Source organism: Epargyreus clarus, unplaced genomic scaffold (assembly GCF_041222505.1).
Source record: "Epargyreus clarus isolate Ecla_fem2 unplaced genomic scaffold, WU_Ecla_fem_2.2 ptg000012l, whole genome shotgun sequence".
In the NCBI taxonomy this organism is placed as follows: Eukaryota; Metazoa; Arthropoda; class Insecta; order Lepidoptera; family Hesperiidae; genus Epargyreus; species Epargyreus clarus.
Genome location: NW_027332220.1, coordinates 210,296 through 223,939, shown reverse-complemented (window position 1 = coordinate 223,939; position 13,644 = coordinate 210,296).

The following is a 13,644-nucleotide window of genomic DNA, read 5'->3' as shown; positions in this document are numbered from 1 at the left end:
TTTTTTGGAATATGTATAACGGTGGTCGCTATAATAACGAATACTCAAAAATAATATTTCAAAATAAATGGGAGTCCCATACAAGAACCTGAAATTTTACAGCGTTTAGTAATAAGGTACGGAACCTTAAAAATGGGAAAATAATAATAATACATTCTCTAAAGATATAGGCGTACATGTTATGTCAATAATTCTATTTTATATTAGTAGGAAAATACAGTGTAAATCTAGTTACATAGTTATTACTAAATAATGATCAAAATGTAAAATTAATTACGTCATTATAATACTTCTCTTATTAAATACGTCAACACTTAATTATGGCTTTTTGGCAATGCGTAAATCATAATTTGTTTTATTAGTGTGTATTGTGGCGTTTGTCCTTCTAGAAAATATTATATGATTGTAGTTACTCCAAATTCGTTGTTGTGATGTATAATTAGTGCATTATACGAGTAAATAAGACAGAAAGAAGAATGCATGTACGTATGTATATTAAAGAATCCTTCAAGGAAAAGTTAGTTAAAAACATTTTGTACATCGCAGCGCAATTCTAATTATACAAATTTCGAAAGAGCGCTGAAAATGAGTAAGACTGCATCAAAAAGTCAATTGGCCAAAAAGGTGTTTACGACCTTTTGAGCGGAAAAGGTGGATAAAATCAACCCCAGAAAAGATTAGCGTAGTCACAGATACGTTTTTGCATTTGATGAGTATTTACCCTTACAGCCTTTAAAAATAGAGCACAGCAACTCTTAACTGTTGTTATTTGGCAGAAGTAGGTTTGGCGGCGGTGCCTCCTCCCATGGTCCTAAGGGTTCCAAGGGTTCCACCTTAAAACACGCAATAAAAAATCACTTAGAATAACTTGTACGAGACCCTTATGACGCAAACTGCTACAATTCTTTCCGTGATTTTACTTTCAATATTTAAAGAATATGTGTATATATATATAAAGAATATGTGTATATATGTGTATAAATTATAAAGAGTGGTATTTTTTTTTTTTTTTTTATAATATAAGAGTAGCAGACGAGCATGCAGTCCACCTGATGGTAAGTGGCTACTGCCGCCCATAGACATCTGTAATCAACCCCAGATAGGATTAGATATTCCTACCTGAGGTCGGCCACAGATGCGCCGCTACCCCTGAGGACTAAGCTGGAACGCCTCGGAAAAGTCTGTCTCCCTTACCACACCCTTCAAACCGGAACACAGCAGCGCTTAACACTGCTGTTATTAGGTAGAAATAGGTGTGGCGGTGGTGCCGCCGGAGTCGAACCACAAAGGGTTCTACCACCTTCTAAAAATTTATACACATACCGGGCTGCTCGGGAGCTCCGTCAGATTGCTAATACTAAAGCACTTCTTGTTAGTAGTCTCACATAATATTAGTTGATGAATGATGATTTTTACTTCTAATTATTTAAATTTATTTAATCGTCAACCCATTACTATTTCCTCTTAGAATAAAAAATGTTTAGGTCATGGTCCAATCATCTGGGCAAAACACTTTTTTATCACTATAAAAACCAATGATAGTCGTTGAAACAAGGCCTTTCGATCGGGAGGTCCGAGGTTCAAAACCCAGACACCCCTGATCTTATAAAGTTAGGTACAAATTAAATTAAATATGTTTTAACGGGAAGGAAAACTTCGCGAGCAAATCTGTACACCTGAGTTCTTTGAAATAATTATTTACGAGTAACACGAAAAAACAATATATCCTTTATGTTTTTTAGGAATACGTAATAAGAATTCCATAGTAAGTGAGAAAGGAATTAAAAGATTTTGGTGTCTATTTCACTTCTTATTAACTTTTTAGTTTGCTCATAACTACGGTGTACTTAGTCGTCATAATTTACCGGGCCACAAATTCTTCTGTTTCCAAAGCCTCTGGCATTCCCTTTGACTATTTATAGTTGAAAATGAGAGGTACCTTGGATTCCAAACCCTTCAAAATAGGACCACTCATTGCTTCTATTTACAACTGACACCTATAGTGAAGGAAACAAATATAGACAACTTCTCAATATGTCAATAAATGCAAATCAGAAGTTGTCTTAAAAATTTCCAAGACTGTTATTAAGGTGGACATCATAAAATGTTCATTTGATTTAATCTTATTAAGAAGCGTCTTTAGACTAAAAATAGTTAGACTTAACCTGAGGAAACGTTGCTAGCGTGATATATAATTAAATTTCATATTGACATTTACGCAACAAATGACAAATTATGGAATAAAGTAATGCTATAATTTAAAAAAATATTGTGATGAAATTGACATTACCCTTATTACCCTTTATTTGCAAAATTGCGAATTACGTAGAATACAAATCAATCGATTGCATTCAATACAAAAATAATCTCGACTAAGTCGTTACGTTGTCAAAGTTTAAAAGTTGTAAAAGTTTAAAAAATATCAAAACTGGCTTCGTTTGGAGAAATATAATCCGATATCACATAAAGTCAGATTTGCAGCATTTAGAAATGTTACCAAGGTTTTTAAATTCTTATAACTTTTTGCAAGTTGTTTTTTAGTGGAAGGTTCGCGTCATATCGTCCAAAATTATTTTTTTCTCGTATTTCATGTAAACCTGCGCAGAAAGTATAAAACGGTTCTCTCATCGTTTTCTGAAGCAAAAAAAATGTGAACTTGTTTCAAAGGTTGCGAGAATTTCTTATTTTTGTTCTGTTTTTGGTACCTGCGTGTTTCGACCGTCTAATCCCACTGATCATTTTGTTTTAAACGCTTTCTTTTTACAATATAACAAATAAGCATACATTTCATCTGATGGTAAATTTCTACTACCGGCAACCAATATTTGTGGTCAATCCCAGATAAAATTCCTATTTTCCTGAGGTAGGCCACAGATGTGTCACTACCCCTGACTAAATTGAATAAATATGTCTCTCTAATAGCACAGTCAAAAAATCGGAATCCAGGAGCGCTTAACATTGTCGTCACTAGGCAGAAGGGTTAGCAGTTAGGTTTGGCAGTGGTCCCTCCGGAGTCAAACGTTAAAGGGTTCAACCTTCAAACTAAATAAGGAAAATGATTTATTTATTATCTACAGATCCGACACGACCTATAGTTAAACGTACATAAAAACAATAAAAGAGAGTAATTGTTTTATAGGGTAAAATTAATGTAGGTCGAACCTTAATTACAGTGTCAAATGTCATGAAATGTTACATGTCAAGTTCACGTCATCAGGCTTTTCTTGATGGGCAAGGTTCATTCGAGAGGTGTGAAGGTCCATTTTATCGAGTATGTTGGCCAGGCCTCTAACATGGCCATTGACCTTATACACAGGATATTACAGTGTTCGCAGGAACCCCAAAATATTTTTAAGGAGGTCGAAGCTCTTTACTCTTATGTTAGATTCTCTACATTTTCCTGAAAATCTCGTTAATTTATTCGTAAATTTCATTTCATTATTCATAGATTTGAAATTATTATTTTTTTGTACTCGTATTTGTTAGAACCACCTACCAATGATATAAATTTGGCGATATAGCAGATATTGTCAAAAATCTGAAAAATGATAAATTTTAATCTTTTCTATCCAAAAATAGGAAAGATCCATTATTTGTAACGGGGCTTATTAATAGTCTCATTCTTAAGTTTAAAAGCTTCGACACAAAACAAGCGCATAACAACTTCCAACATGATGTTGAAGGTGGTAGAACCCTTTGTGATTCGACTCCGGCGGCACCACTGCCACTCCCATTTCTGCCTCATAACAGCAGAGTTAAGCGCTGCTGTGTTCTGGTTTGAAGGGTGTGATAAGGGAGACATACTTTCCCGAGGTGTTGCAGCTTGGCCCTCAGGGCTAGCGGCGCATCTGTGGCCGACCTCAGGTAGGAATATCTAATACTATGTGGGGTTGATTACAGATGTCCATGGGCGGCAGTAGCTACTTACCATCAAGTGGACTGCAAAAAAATGTATTTAATCATCCTTGTGTTTTGGGAGTTTATAAAAATGTGTTATGTACATATATGTGCAATGCATATCTACATAATTTTGAGTGTATAATAAATATTATGTGCATATGCATTATTATTACCTTAACGACCTTAACTTTATTTTTCCTAAAAATGTGAGAACGAATTTAGTAAATAGAATAAGTAATAATATCATGTAATGACCGTATTAGGTCCGGTACATTTTTATTTCCGTGAGAACCTTATGATCACTGCTATAATTGTTACAATTTTGATTAAATTTTCGTTATTAGATTAAGATAAAAATTATTGGATTGTGATTATTAAAACAGTTTGTATAGTGTTATTTTTTGTCATACAGACAAATCATTTTTTATTATCTAAAAATACAATAATTTATCATTTCATTAATTAATATAAAACACTAAAATTTTCTTTATTACGACGTTCAAGAAAACATAGATTATTTATTGACATAAATTTACTGTCAAGTTTTTACGAGTGTGTCTATGTACTCGTATAGTCCGCGCCAAACTGCTAATCCGCTCTGAAGTTGTTGCGAGCAGGTGTAGTCATACAATTTACTATGGCGGCCCGATTTATTTCTATATTCAGAGCGGACTAGTAATTTTACGCGGACTATGCGAGTATGTCCCATTCAGCATGCAGCTCTACAGCCGAAACTTGACGGATGCGTCGTTGGATTTATCTAAGTTGTTGGCGTTACATAGACATTGGCCCTTTTCTTGGTCCTTGGTCCTTAATTATTTTTACACAATCTTTTTTTTGTTTAAAATGTAAATAATTATTCTCTTTACCTCGATCCCCACGAAGATCTAAATCACAGTAACAAAAACAAATGGAACAAAATGTATGACTAGTGTTTAAGAATATATGTGACTAGTATGTTAATTAGATTAATTTTAAGACAGGACGGAAGATTTTGTAAAGATCTTCCGTGCTCGAACACGTGCTCTATTTTATATTTAGTACCCGGACAAATAAAATACGTTTCAGTTATGCAGTCTTAATATACATATTTAAATATTTATATTAAGACTGCATAATATTACATATTTTACTATTCTATCATTATAACTGTTGTATCAGTTTATCTATCAAGATAATAAGATGATTATCTTGAAAAATAAGATAAGATGCGAGACAGGCACCGCGGGATCTATCGACACTAGTTATCGAGTGATCCGAGCTCGAATCCCAAAATATGCACCTCTGATTTTTCGAAATTATGTGCGTTTTACTAATTAATTATCACGTGCTTCAACAGTGAAGGGAAACATCGTGAGGAAAGCTGCATACCTAATCTTAAAAAAAAGTTTTCATAGGGATGTGAAGTCTACCAATACGCACTTGTTCAGCGCGGTGGAGTATTGCCTAATCCTTCTCACTCTGAGAGGAGACCCGTGCTAAGCAGTGAGACAGTAATGAGTTGATGACGACGATGACGAATGAAGAACATATATCTAAGTAATAAAAAAGCAGATGAATATTTTTCTGAATCCGCCCAGTGTTAAATCACAATTGATAATTATGTTAAAAAAAATTTTAACAAAAAATACAACCGACTTCTATGTCACTACAAAGTAAAAAATAATTCAAATAAATGTTGGTTTAGTACATATTTCTGAAGTCGGCGCTCATATTAGACACGCTGTTTACATCGTTATCCAACTAAATATATTGAGCGCCGACTTAGACACGCACACATATTAGACACGCTGTTTACATCGTTATCCAACGAAATATCTTGAGCGCCGACTTCAGAAATATGTACTAAACCAACATTTATTTGAATTATTTTTTACTTTGTAGTGACATAGAAGTCGGTTGTATTTTTTGTTAAAAATTTTTTTTCACCCTTTTTAGTGATGACATACTAACTTTTACATTAATACAATATAAAATTGTATAAACGTGATCATGAATGAAAGTAAGGTCTGAATTTACATTGATTGGAACCGCCCGCTCGCAGGGCGCTACCGCGCCCTGCTCGCTTAGTTTTATATTGTCTTATATGTTCCAACCTAACCTAACTAAATAGTAAATGATGAACTGGCTTTGCAATTTCATTAGAACCTACACCAAATATCTTCATTAAAATTTCATTTACACGGCGAAGTTATGGCTGTTATATTTACATGGGTGGAGGAGTTCCCCTCAATTTCTCCAGAACCCACCCACTGTGGGCATTAGAGTAAAAGATGCGGAGGGTCTAGTATCAATCACACCAGCATTTGCAACTTTTCAAGCTATAAGAGGTTACGGTGATGTTGAGAGGTTAATGCTTCCGCTAATATTAAGTTGGGCTGTCACTGTTCACAAGCTTCAAGGTACAACATTAGAGAGGGCGGTGATAGATCTTGGGAAAAAAAAATTCGCAAAAGGTCAAGTATATGTAGCTTTAAGTCGAGTGAAGAATTTAGATGGTATCGCATTAAGTGATTTAGAGCCATCTAAGTTATTAAACAGGCCACATGACGACAAAGCACTACAGGAAATGCAACGATTGAGACAATCAAATTAAATCAATATTAATTTCATTTTACAACATTTTAGCTCAATCGGTAACCGGTAAGTAAATTAAACACGGTGAAGTCGGTTAAAAAGGGTCGGTTTTTCATACAGTTATATTGCAGTTTTTACTGCCCTTTTGGTGTTTTAATATTAGAAGTCGGTTCAACTTTTTATACAAAAGTTTTATTTTGCCATTTTTATATGTACGTATGTTTCTCTGATCATAGCTAGTAAATAGGTAATTCAATTTCATTAGTACCTACACCAAATATCTTCAAACACAATTCAATTATTCCCATCGGTTGAGGAGTTACATATTTTGTCTCCGAGTCACATTATCAGACCCTTAAATAGTCAATGATGAACTGTCTTTTCAATTTCATTAGAACCTACACCAAATATCTTCAAACATAACTCAATTATTCCCATCGGTTGAGGAGTTACATATTTTGTCTCCGAGTCACATTATCAGACCCTTAAATAGTCAATGATGAACTGTCTTTTCAATTTCATTAGAACCTTCATCAAATATCTTCAAACATAACTCAATTATTCCCATCGATTGAGGAGTTACATATTTTGTCTCCGAGTCACATTATCAGACCCTTAAATAGTCAATGATGAACTGTATTTTCAATTTCATTAGAACCTTCACCAAATATCTTCAAACACAACTCAATTATTCCCATCGGTTGAGGAGTTACATATTTTGTCTCCGAGCCAAATTATCAGACCCTTAAATAGTCAATGATGAACTAGCTTTGCAATTTCGCTAGAACCTTCACCAAATATCTTCAAACACAACTCAATTATTCCCATCGGTTGAGCAGTTACATATTTTGTCTCCGAGCCACATTATCAGATCCTCAAATAGTCAATGATAAACTGGCTTCGCAATTTCATTAGAACCTACACCAAATATCTTCAAACAAAACTCAATTATTCCCATCGGTTGAGGAGTTACATATTTTGACTCCGAGCCACATTATCAGACCCTTAAATAGTCAAAGATAAACTGGTTTTTCAATTTCATTAGAACCTACACCAAATATCTTCAAACAAAACTCAATTATACCCATCGGTTGAGGAGTTACATATTTTGTCTCCAGAACCCACTCTGATCCTCATCATATTTAAATGGGACCAACTTGTAGCAATTGTCCACACACGAAATGAAAGGCATTAAAATAGGTTCATAAATGGCGAAGTTATGGCTGTTATATTTGGGTGGAGGAGTTCCCCTCTTTTTCTCCAGAACCAATCGATGGATCCTAACCATATTTAAATGGGACCAATTCGCAGCTCGTCTCTACACAATAAAAAAAGAATTATTAAAATCGGTCCACTAACGGCGGAGTAATTGCTGTACATACATAAAAAAAAAAAAAAAAAAAAAAAAAAAAGATACCGGCCGAATTGATAACCTCCTCCTTTTTGAAGTCGGTTAAAAACAGGTACATAATTATGTATTCAAAAACGTAATCATGCAAAATCTTACATAAGAGCTAAAGAAACCAATAAAATGTAAACCGCGGGTCCTGTTTCAAACAAGATGAAGGTCTTTTACCTAATTTTGCATATGTTTGACATTAGTAGGTATTTACATAGAATCTCTTTGCTATATAATATCCTATATGCCGTAAAATGTATTTATAAAAAATATACATTTTATAAGTTCAACTGTGAGCTCATTTTGAACAATATTAACTAATCAGAACATCTTAGAGAATAATACGAGTACATATAACAATATATATAAAATATATGTAACAGTAGGAAATTAAATATTGACCTTGAAAATCACAATTAATTATGATACCTATACTTACTACAGTTATATACTTTCTACAATCCTCTTACTGCCCTGTGTCAAAAGCCAAAGAAACCATTCGCTTTTCCTGCTAAGTACAAAACACAACAAAGTACACCTTATTCCCTTAACATACGCATTGTAAACATTAAAAAACTGGTAACGTAACAACAATTAAGATAGCCTTAGTCTTTTCTCATTGCCGTCAAGTTGTATAAAGTTCAAATTGTAGAGATTTGCCCGAAAGGTCCGTTTGCGAGCAAAACCCGGTTCTCAAGGCTGTACGTGACATGAGTAACATCTGTAACTTATAAAAGAGCTTTTAGGGTTCCGTACCATAGGGTAAAAACGAAACCTTACTAAGACTCCGTCACAAGGCTATATCTCCAGAACCGTAATAGATAGATATTTGAAAATTGACACTTGAGACTTGATTTTACAGTGGCCGTAAAGTTTTTAGTCGGAAGAATATTCGGGTGGGTTGCATCGAAAACCCGTTTAAAGTTTGCATTAAAGTTAAATATAACAAACTTTGACTAGCGATGGAATGTGACAATTCTGTGTTGCACCAATTTATTTGTGATTAACGTCATTTGTCTTACTGCCACTACAATTTTTAGTCGACGTTGACAGATACGGAAGTTGACGAAAACAATAACTGAAATCGAAATCAAGTGGTTAATGTTACGTGTAAGTTATGACGTAATTCCAGCCTCAACCAAAATGATGAAAATATTATTTTAACCGTGGATTTAATGGTTGGTAAAGCTTTTTAACGTTAAAGTTACAAATGCCTAAAGTTTTCCTATGTACGAGTAAATAGGTACATATTCCTAAACTATATTATTGTATTCACCTTAAAATGTAGCAAAGGGTGTCTCATAACCTAATATTATTAGATATTATATTATTCGCAGTTGTAACAATAGACGATCATATATGTTGTTTAAAAACACATTAATGTTGTTTAAAATATACAAAAATCTTAATCCTATACAAGTTTTTAAAACAGAATAAAATAACTTAAAACAATCTCAGAAACATTGCTCAAAAAAGCTAATTTATCTCCAAAACAAGTTGTTTGTGATATAATTTTTATAAACTCCATTGTTCAAATTTTTCCCATTGTTTTGCTTATAAAAATGCTAATCAATTGTTAGAACCTTTATGTTTTCAACTCAACCATGGCCAAGCGCTCATATACGGGGTGGATTTTTCAAGTGTGTGTGGATGACAAATTTCGAAATAATAAGGATTATACTTCGATAAATGCTATAAAGTGTTACGAGGCCGGTTTTGATGAATATGAAAACTGCATCATTCAATTATACTAATTGTTTCGGATTTCACTTAAACAATCATCCTTTATGTCAAACGTATATACGTATATATGTAATATTATGTAACAATTTTCACATGAAAAAAACTACAAATTAATTTTAACGAAAAGTAGTAGGTATAATTATATTTATGTAAGAATGTTCCTACGATACATTAAAGTGGCCTAACCTTAGTTCAACTCGAGGGATAATTTATTTATTGTTTCAAGGACTACTGAGTGAAATGGAATGTAACAAAGGTTATGGTTAACGGATTTACACGTATAAATGTCACACAGAAATTTATCTTACTACATCTAAAATGCCACAATGGAGTTATTTAGCCTTTACAAATAATTGCAGTATCGTGAGTGCAAAATAGCTTTTATATCACGGCGTGCGTAAATTGACGTTTTACGCACGCTTCGCGTGCGCAAAACCCCCATTTCCGACCCCGTAATATAAAATTTTATACAACACGCGGACGAAAAATGTTTTTCTGACTCGTGTGATTGCAGTCCTCGCCTGCGGCTCGGCCTGCAAACTCACACTTGTCAGAAAAAAATTTTTCGTCCTCGTATTGTAATGTACTATTTTTCTTAAAAAATATTATTGCAAAAAATAAAAAAAAAATCTGTATGCCTACTGCAGGTAAAACAGAGTCTCCGTCAGTCAACAAGATCTCCCTATTAGGGAAAACGATACTATAACTAAATAAAAATTACAAGTTACCTTTGGAAGATGGTAAAATTAATATGGTTCTACCGGGGAGATACCACAATAAGTTTTTTTTTTATAATGTAAGAGTAGCAGACGAGCATGCAGTCCACCTGATGGTAAGTGGCTACTGCCGCCCATAGACATCTGTAATCAACCTCGGATAAGATAAGATATTCCTACCTGAGGTCGGCCACAGATGCGCTGCTACCCCTGAGGACTAAGCTGGAACGCCTCGGAAAAGTCTGTCTCCCTTACCCTTCAAACCGGAACACAGCAGCTCCTAACACTGCTGTTATTAGGTAGAAATAGGTGTGGCGGTAGTGCCGCCGGAGTCGAACCCACAAAAGGTACTACCACCTTCGTGAACCTGTACAATTCTAGCGTGATGCAGTTCTACGTTTCAGAGAAGGGTATGAACCGGCCATCTTAGTCTTCAGGTCGCATGCACCTTTACAGGGATTCAGATGTAACCCCATCATATTCTACACTTGGTAAGAGAGGTTCAATGTCCATGTCAACTACAATTAAAAAAACGTTGATGATTTAAAAGATTAGATATTATTGGAATGTGTAGATATTATATAGACAATAGGAATAATTATTTATTTCAACATTTATCCTTTACTTGTTAAGGAATTGTCTCTAAATAGAGTTTCACGAAGAAATTATAATACCCACTAGATTGTTTTCAGAACATATAATTATGGAACTAGATTAAAAAAAAACTAATGTTATCACAGCAAATCATGTTTGCCCACCTAAGCAGAAACTCTACTTACTGACGCATTACTAAAATAAACTCCTAGCATAATTTAATAGCAGAAATCCAAAATATGAATTTGTACTCCGAAAGCCTTGTGGTATACATTTCAGCCGCTCAAACTGAAACGTTAAGCTCGGTATTCAAATTCTAAATCAAAATCTAGATTTTTAGTATTTTGCGCAAATTAAGAACTAATTATCTCTTCTCTTATCTATTAAGGAAAGCAGCATCAGAAAAAACACATCCATAAGGTTTTTTTTTTAGGGTTTAACAAAATTACGGGTTAAAATTGCAGTATTTCAAATGTATCCACCGACACTGGGCCATCGTGATAAAGCATGGTATAAATTCTTCTTATGTTGGGAGAAGTCTTTGGTGATGATGACGATGATAATGATGATAAATCTCATAACAACATTGACTCTACAAATCTGTACCCTGATAAAATATGAATAGCTTTAAATAATTCTTGCATCGTTGCTTTTAAATACTATCAGGCGTTACAATTTAGTAAACATTACATAACCAGGTCATGTACACACTAATGTTAATATCCGCGTGTAATACGCGGGGTGCAGAGGTGTTTCAATTTGGTTTTAATTAATGAGTTGCAAGGAAGCAGAGCGGAAACGCGCGTGTCAGTGCTCGCTGACGTAAAGTGATGTTGCGACAGATCTAAACTGGATATGCGCCCGCGCAGCGCGTGTTGGGCCATTAAGTTAGCGATAGAAAGTGACTATATCTTTATCTAATTGTGACACATGTTTAATACCCTGTTGTAGCGCTGGCGTCGGTGTATTCAATCAGTTATACATATTTTAGTTTTTTGCAAAACCAGTTGCAATACACCCTTTGCAAAAGACATTTTTTATATTTTTCCTAAATCTAATTTTCTAAATTTACCTTAAGTAAATAAATTAACAGTCAGTATTTAAGATTTTGTAAATTAATTTCTTTTAACACATTTTCTGATTTTGCTAAGTACATTACTTTCTCTTGATTTTTTAGTTTCCAAAATTTATTCGAAGGTACTGCAGTTTATTTTCAGTTATTTTTTACAGAGTTAGGAAGGTTTTTTTAGGAGTTTTGAAGTACTTACTCGCCACGATACTGACATCTAAATAATATTTTCCATTCACGTTGGCTAGAAATTACATTAGAACCTTAAACTTCAAACTTTCCATCTATACTTGTGATAACACTTTAATAATTAGGCCTGATAAAAATTATAACCCATTTCTTATAATTGTCTTATAATATCTAAGAATACGTACTAACTAGTGCCAAAAACAGCATTATTAAGAAACATTTAAAGTACTTGGGCAACTCAGGAAATACTGAGTGATTATCAAAAATATACATACTCAAATCCAAGTTTCGTAAAACTCCGCCTACAATTTAGAACAAAACAATCAACCGCGACATTAAAATGATATCACAATTAAGTTGTAACAACGTTTGCATGTGCATCGCGAACCTAGTGGCCACACTCATGGCGGAGAAAGGGAAAATGTGTGCAAATTACATGCCTGGCCGCGTCGATTACTGCTATACACTGTATAATATACACTAATATAGTGTTACGTAATGTTTGTTTATCCTAATTTGATGTTGCATAGTCTAAATGTTGGAAACCGTAGAAAAATTGGATGAATATGAGTTCATGTATACGGTAGAGTTATTCGTAGATTAAGTGTGATATTACTGAACCTCTTTTTATCAAATTAGCATTACAACTATGATTCAAAAGAGTAGTTTACTATTGTTAACCGACTTCAAAAAGGAGGTGGGTATCAATTCAGCCGGTATTTTTTTCTTCTATGTATGTACACGAACTACTCCGCCGTTAGTGGACCGATTTTAATAATTCTTTTTTATTGTATAGAGATGAGCTAGAAGTTGGTCCCATTTAAATATGGTTAGGATCGATCGATGGGTTCTGGAGAACATGAGAGGAACTCCTCCACCCATGTAAATATAATAGCCATAACTTCACCGTTTATAAACCTATTTTAATGCCTTTAATTTCGTGTGTGGACAATTGCTACAAGTTGGTCCCATTTAAATATGACGAGGATCAGAGTGGGTTCTGGAGACAAAATATGTAACTCCTTAACCGATGGGTATAATTGAGTTTTGTTTGAAGATATTTGGTGTAAGTTCTAATGGAATTGCAAAACCAGTTTATCATTGACTATTTAAGGGTCTGATAATGTGGCTCGGAGTCAAAATATGTAACTCTTCAACCGATGGGAATAATTGAGTTGTGTTTGAAGATATTTGGTGTAGGTTCTAATGATATTACAAAGCCAATTCATCATTGACTATTTAAGGATCTGATAATGTGGCTTGGAGTCAAAATATGTAACTCCTCAACCGATGGGAATAATTGAGTTGTGTTTGAAGATATTTGGTGTAGGTTCTAATGAAATTGCAAAGCCAGTTCATGAAGGAGTTATAGGATAATATAAACGAACTTGCAGGATTAATCACGATATATTACTTGGAATCTGTACACTACATTATACATACACTTGACAGACAGA